Below are 7,424 nucleotides of genomic sequence, written 5' to 3' on the forward strand. Positions count from 1 at the left end.
GGGGTCCAGTGCAGATGAGGTGGAGCTTGGTGATCATCCATGGACATTAACTGGCTGTATGCTGTCATTTTCTGCTTTTTTTGGGGGGGGGGGCATTCTTAGCCCCATGACTTTGTACTGTACTTACTGTTTCTCTGTGCATGCTTACTGAGAGTGTAAAACTGTGTACATGCATTTCAGCTCTGTGTCAATAATCTGGCTCATTCTTAATAATCAGAAAGGGCTAAAGCTACAAAAAGCCAATAATCTTTGTGAATGGACAAAATATCTACTCACTTATATTCTACTGCTGTTTAAAGAAAAAAAAAAACGAAAAAAAAACTTCTGCAGCTCTTTCATATCGGCTTTTCATTTACAATCCGAAACTGAAATGCATGTACTTTGCTCCTTTTAATCCTGAATTCAGAACTCGTGCGTTTTTATAAACTTGTGCTATCAAATTGTGTCAAATCATTGTGGAGAGCCTAGATTCTCTCTTTGGTCCTGAAATCTTGTTTTGTACAAGTTATTTTTTCTTTGAGAAGGGACCTTTATATTTATTTTTTTACTCCATCTTGTTTATTCCCCTCACATTGTTCCCTCAATTTTGGTTGCCCCACCAGCTTCCCCGCTGTCACTTCCAGTTATTTGTCTAAAACTCAAAGGCAGACATCCCTTCCTGCCTGCAGAAAACAAACATTTTCACAACACAACTCCATCTGGATGAGGGGAACTCAGTTCACTTACTGCTCAAATTGACCCGTCTGAAACTTTGTTCGTATTGCACAGGGGAAAACGGAGACGATTGTTTTAATTCCAAGTTTATTTACACGTTTGTCAAAATTATTCACGCTTTAAACAGTCGGTGCAGCATTCAAGTTCTTGCAATGTCATAAAAAGTTGCTGAAATTGTACATCGGCTTCCAAAACAAGCTTCCCGTCATGTAAAACTTTATTTTTTACCCAAGTGTGAGCCAGAGAAACGGGGGAAAATGTTGAATTGAATCATAATGTGCTAGTTGCTGTTGACAGAATGGGATGTGTGCCATATATTTAACTTTCCAGAGACTTCAAAGTGGGAAAACCTCCAAGTTGTGGTTGTAGCAGAATTAGTGCTCACACTTAAGGTGGGGTTCCTGATTTACTCTTTGAGGAGAGCGCCACCTTGTGGACACATTGACACTTTGAATATTAAAGAGTCATAAAACTGATGTGATCAAGATGAGTCTTTGTATTTGGATGTTGTGCATCAGGGATAACATTGATTTTTAGTGTTGTCTGCATCATACATAAAGTTTGTAATCTTTGATCTAGGGGCTTGTATGCAATATACCAATCATGAATTGACAGTGTTGGGATTTGCTGTATCATCATTTTGAGTAAAATGAGGTTGCTCTATTATGTATAGCATCTGAAAATATAATAAAGTTTATCAGCATTTCCACTGAGACACTTTTTTTAACTCATTGTATAAGTGAAATGGACGAGTTCAAGCCACAGAAACGTTTAAACACTGAATGAGACTTCCTAGTTTTGTTTTTTTTTTTTAAATCACAGATGACACAATGACCTGTTGTACAGGTTTAAGCTTCCCGGGACCCACAGGTGCTTTTAGTCTGCGTTTTCCACTCCAAATTTTACCTGCAGTAACTCACCTGACAATTTAATACATTTATTGCACAAACGTTTACATTTTCAATTGATATTGTGAATATTATACAACGTGTTCTTCACCTGGCAGTTCTAGTTAGTTTTGAGACTCAGCAATATTCACTGAAAGGTCAACCAGTTTGAAGAAACCTGCCATGACAACGTGCACGCCTCCAGGTGTTTGCGCAAATGCACAAATTCAAGTTAAGACATACACAATGACTTGTTTGTTTCATTTTATTTGATCATAGGAACAAATACAGAAACCGTCAGATAATTTACAACATATTTCCTTAAACGGTGCTTCCATCCATGACTTCTTCCTTTGGCACAACAACTTTTCATTCATTTTAATGTCATCCATGTGCTCAGTGTATTCAGCGTACAACTATTCCCTCATATGACCCGCTTACCGTCAGCGGAAGTAGTCTTTACGACAGGATTTTGATTACAATTGTGCCGCATCTCAAGGAAAGCACAGAGTTACACCCATAGTCTGAGAATGGATGAGTGGATCTGGTTCACCAACATACCTAACATACTGGAGGTTTGTGTGCATGTGGCAACACCACTGCCATGCCTACTCCTGCGGGATATAAGACAACTGAACTACAGCAAACAAACTCTAAACACAAAAAGTTGTTGCTGCTGAGGAGAGATTACAAAGAGGTGAAATCAGAGAAAAATACATTTAAAAAAAATAATAATCTGCCTCACACCCAGAGGCTCCAGTAATTTCCTATATGAGCAGCTAAAGTGCTCAGTAGATTGGGTGGCACGTGTATTTTAAAGGGAAACCACAAAAAAAGAGGCCTACCTCCATGTAACCATATCTTTTTGAGTCGTGTTGACTGAGAGGCCTGTTAACAAACCCTATAATCATGTGATACAGACTGCTTCCAGAAGCAGGAGTTGCATTTTGCACCTCTGCCTTCCAAAGGCCCTCCAAACAGTCCCACTGTGGCTCCCCAGTTCGGTTTAGGATGCATATTACACACACGACCAGAAACAATGACTGAAATTTTAAAACAGAGAAATGCCCAGGCAAAGTTTCCAGCTGTGCGGGTAACAGAAGTGCTGAGAAATAACTGTAATGGGATTTTAATAAGGAGAAGGAAAACATATTTTACCTGCTGGTTGACTAATACAATTAAGAAAGGAACCGTCTAAAGGCGCGGTTCAATTATTTATACAGGCTCAGAGTCTATGGTATGTTACCCGATTGCTTTGACTTAACATCATGTGTGGCACCAGTAATCACATGCCAAGCGCAACAGGTGTTTCCACTGCAAACCGAACGAAATACAGCTGCAAAGACTAAAAGCACAGACGCGATCAAATGTAATCACTGATCATTCAGCTCACCTGTCCTTGGTCGATGTCTTCTAATCGTTCCGGTTTTCAGCTGACCTGGGAATATTTAGAAAAAAAACAAAAAACCTTGTAGCTGAGGACTGATCTTTTTCCGTGTCTCACCTGGCAGGTAGAAATGTGTAAGCAGCAGTCTATCGGTCGGAGCACGCCGTGTTAGAACATGAAGACACACCCATAAGTTGGGGTGGGAGGGAGACGGAGGAAACTACCTGCTCATTATCGTTTCCCCAAGTTTCTGTCTATCCAAATGATCAGAATGCGAATACTGTGTGGAAAGATCGATGCAAGTGTTCCATTTCAAGATTCTTTGGTGTAAACGGGCAGGGGAGAGAAAGATTTAAAAGCTCCCGTCCTCTTTTGTCCGATCTTTTGCAAGTTTATTTTCTGCTCTCGGTCTGAAAATGCCTGGGGCGCATCTTCAGGAAAAACCGGTGGAGGTAGTCAATTAACTATTTTGTCAGGTGCTCAAACGGTTCAACCCTCAGCAGAGTAAATCCAGGCTCTGCTTTTGTAAGAGTCACCACAGCCAGTTAAAACCCGAAACTGAACTGACTTTATCAAAGAACAAATCGCTGCATAGCATGAATAGGCTTGGTGAAAAGTCAAAGCTAAGCTTGCTTTTTTCTTTTTCTTTTCTGAGCACTTCATGCTTTTTGTTTAAAAAAAAAAAAAACTATTGCTGTCTTAAAACAGACTTAAAAATTAGGAGAAACACCCCTGGAATTATAAGTAAAACTTGCATTATTTTGCAGAATAGAGCTCTTCTTACATACAAATGTCCAATCACTTTATCATCAGATTACCCAAGGGTGCTCTTAATATGTCAAGCTAATGCAAAAAGACTCTTATTTAGTTTGTAGTTGTAGGCCTACTCATATGTATTCTTATTATTTCCATGCTCCTTTATTGTTCATCCTACATCAACACTTATCATATCATCCTATTCTAGTTAAACTATGAAATTCTCACAGTCCTTCACCAGGGCCTGTCAAGTTTCTACTCCTAAATGTTGGCATGTGGAACAACAGCAGACATTCTCATCGTGGGTTGGGGGGAAAAAAAAAATCACCAGGCCGTTAAGCCTCAAGGCACTCAGTGCTCTGACTGATGCAGGAATGACATTGAACTGGTTTGGAGCAGCAGCCAGGCCCGTCTATGCAGGGAGTCACCGCAATGTACGCCAAGGCAGTCAGCAGGGTTTTGTTTAAGCACGCACAAAATGACAAAGAACTACTGAATTTGTTTCAGGATATCAGTCAGCTGGTACATTTGCATTCAAAAGCAAGTGGCCATGAAAAAGTTCATATGAGACATGCGTGTAGCTGCATATAGTGTATCTTACACATATTAAAAAAACAAGTAACAGGTTCTTGAAGTAACAAATATGTATGCTAAGGTGTGCAATTGTATTACAGAAAAAAAGATCTGTCAGATCAAACATTGATCAGGGTGTTTTGGGCCCTTTCGGAGCAGCTTTTTATGCATGTTGGCAGTTGGATATGACTAACTTCTGGAAGGTTTGGAAATAAATCTTGTTCATGTGATGGAGAGCCACTGCATACAGAGGACTGCTACCCCTGACCATCCACACAGCTGCACAGGGGAGAGATTTTACTAACAAGTGCCCTGTGGAATTATGCACCAATCATGTTTCATCATAGCTCAGGAGGGTGTAAAATGACACTGCTGTGTTGAAAAGGATCGGTCCACTGACAGCAGAGGACCACAAAGAGTTAAGCTACCCGTCTGATTTCATACTGCTGAGCAGAACTCCATTAAGGTAAAAGGGGGGGAGCACAATCTTTGCTTCTGAATTCCCTTTAATATCTCTGGTGTTATAAATGATGACATCTGATACTTTCCAAATGCTTTTTAACATCTTAAAAGTATTTTAAAATCTGCTGAATCTTCATTCTCAGTCCTCTAGTGATACATTTTATGCAAGCAAGCCTGAATGAGTGGAATATCTATCAACTATCAGTGAAACCAGACTAAGTATATGTATAAAAACATTGCACAGTTAACAAGAAAGAAGTGACCAGTCTTCTATGATTTTTTGAGCTTTTGTATTATTCTACACAATATCCAAAACTGTGCCAATTGCCATATGTTGTATCAAACACACATATTCTTTTGACTTAGGAGTATTTCAGCACATTTGACTGGCTCGGTTTCATCCAGTTATCAGTAATTCATGTGAGCTAGCATGGAACTCATCAGAGGTTTGGCTCATGAAAAAAAAATGGAATGTAACAATCATTAATGTTACGCCTGTCTAACTCGTCAAACCTTCCTTACACAAGAAGGCCTTAATACCAGCCAAACCCCAGTCCTCCTAGTAACAAACCATAACTATTTCTCTATCGACTGAATTCATTTCTAAACACATCAGACTGGTGGAACTGCAAGAGCTACAGTAAATAATTAAATAAATACACTAATGTTCACAACACCAACAGACCAGACTGGACTCTGTTACATCTCTCTTTAATGTCTGTTTTTTTTTTTTTAGTTTGGCGAAGACATTTTTGTGGCAGAACAAACCCAAAAATAATGATCTGGAGAAATGACATAAGTAAGAAAGATATCAGACTATTAAAAATAATAAATTTTGATGCAGATGAGTTCAAACTGCAGTCAACAAAAAGTGAAGGAAACACCTGGCTCAAATGGCCACAACTAAAGAGGGTACATGTCACACGTAAAACTTAACAAAGACTCATTTCTTAATCCAAATTTGAACAAATTAACCCTCAAAAGCAAATTTTTACATCATGGGGGTGTGAAAATCAATCAAATCAGTGGTGTGTGGTATGCATGAGTAAGGATATACACTCACGGCCACTTTATTAGGAACACCTGTTCAATAGCTTGTTAACACAAATAGCTAATCAGCTAATCGCATGGCTGCAACTCAATGCATTTAGGCATGTAGAGATGGTGAAGACAACCTGCTGAAGTTCAAACTGAGCATCAGAATGGGGGGAAAAAAGGGGATTTAAGTGACTTGAACGTGGCATGGTTGTTGGTGCCAGACGGGCTAGTCTGAGTATTTCAGAAACTGCTGATTACTGGAATTTTCACGCACAACCGTCTCTATGGTTTACAGAGAATGGCCTGAAAAAGAGAAAACATCCAGTGAGCAGCAGTTGTGTGGATGAAAATGCCTTGTAGATGTGAGAGGTCAGATGAGAATGGGCAGATGATGACAGGAAGGTAACTCCTTGTATGAACAGTTCAGGCTGGTGGTGTAATGGTGTGGGGGGCCCCCTTTGGGCCCCTTGGTACCAATTGAGCATTGTTTAAATGCCACAGCCTACCTGAGTACTGTTTTTGACCATGTTCATCCCTTTATGACATCTTTTGATGGCTACTTCCAGCAGGATAATGCACCATGTCACAACATGACAATGAATTCCCTGTACTCCAATGGCCTCCACAGTCACCAGATCTCAATCCAATAGACCACCTTTGGGATGTGGTGCAACGGGAGATTCGCATCATAGATGTGCAGCCGACAAATCTGCAGCAAATGCGTTATGCTATCGTGTCAATATGGACCATAATCTCTGAGGAATGTTTCCAACACCTTGTTGAAAGTATGCCACGAAGAATTAAGGCAGTTCTGAAGGCAAAAGTGGTCCAGCCTTTTACTAGCAAGGAGTAACTAATAAAGTGGCTGGTGAGTCTAAATGTAAGTGTTGTCATGTGCAAACAAAACTTAACTGAGGTGGCAGAGTACCTCACGAGGAGTGCAGGGAGAAACTGGTTAGTCAGAACTTAAGTAACTGAAAGACTTCCTGGTACAACAGGTATTCCAGATCAAACCAATCAACCCTGTAGAATAGACTAATTTGAATACCATAACTAACCACATGGGGGCCTGTAGGCGTCATAGCACTGAGTTTGAGAATGTGCAAATAAATGTAGTCTTGATACTGTGCATTTATACTACTGATTGTACAATTAATTAGATAATCCAGTGATTACAGTCATTCCCTCAGATTTCAGTATGATCAACATACAAACTCTGCTACTTACCTTACTTACCTAAAAATGAGCAGTGCATTTTGTTCACTCTCATTTTGGGAAATGGAACAGGTGTCAGCAAATGGCTAGAATGAAAACTATACATAAACTGTAAGTCACTGGTACAAAGTGTTCTAACAGGTGTCTCAGCATGCCCTCAGTGACTCTTGCTATCAAGGTTGTTTTTGCTGACAGGAACCACAAGATGGCATCTTTTTACAATATACTGCATATCCCAGCTCCACTCATTTGCAGCATGTCTTCATACTTGAGGGCGTGTTTTGCTTGGCCTGCAGTCATGTTGACACTCTTGTTTATACAGGCTTTGTCTTTGAGAAATTCTGTGTGTTCCTTTTCTGAGTGAAACGGCCCATCTTTCGTCACATCCTTCA

Source organism: Leuresthes tenuis, unplaced genomic scaffold (genome assembly GCF_036924035.1).
Source record: "Leuresthes tenuis unplaced genomic scaffold, fLeuTen1.0.hap1 SCAF_7, whole genome shotgun sequence".
NCBI classification, from domain to species: domain Eukaryota; kingdom Metazoa; phylum Chordata; class Actinopteri; order Atheriniformes; family Atherinopsidae; genus Leuresthes; species Leuresthes tenuis.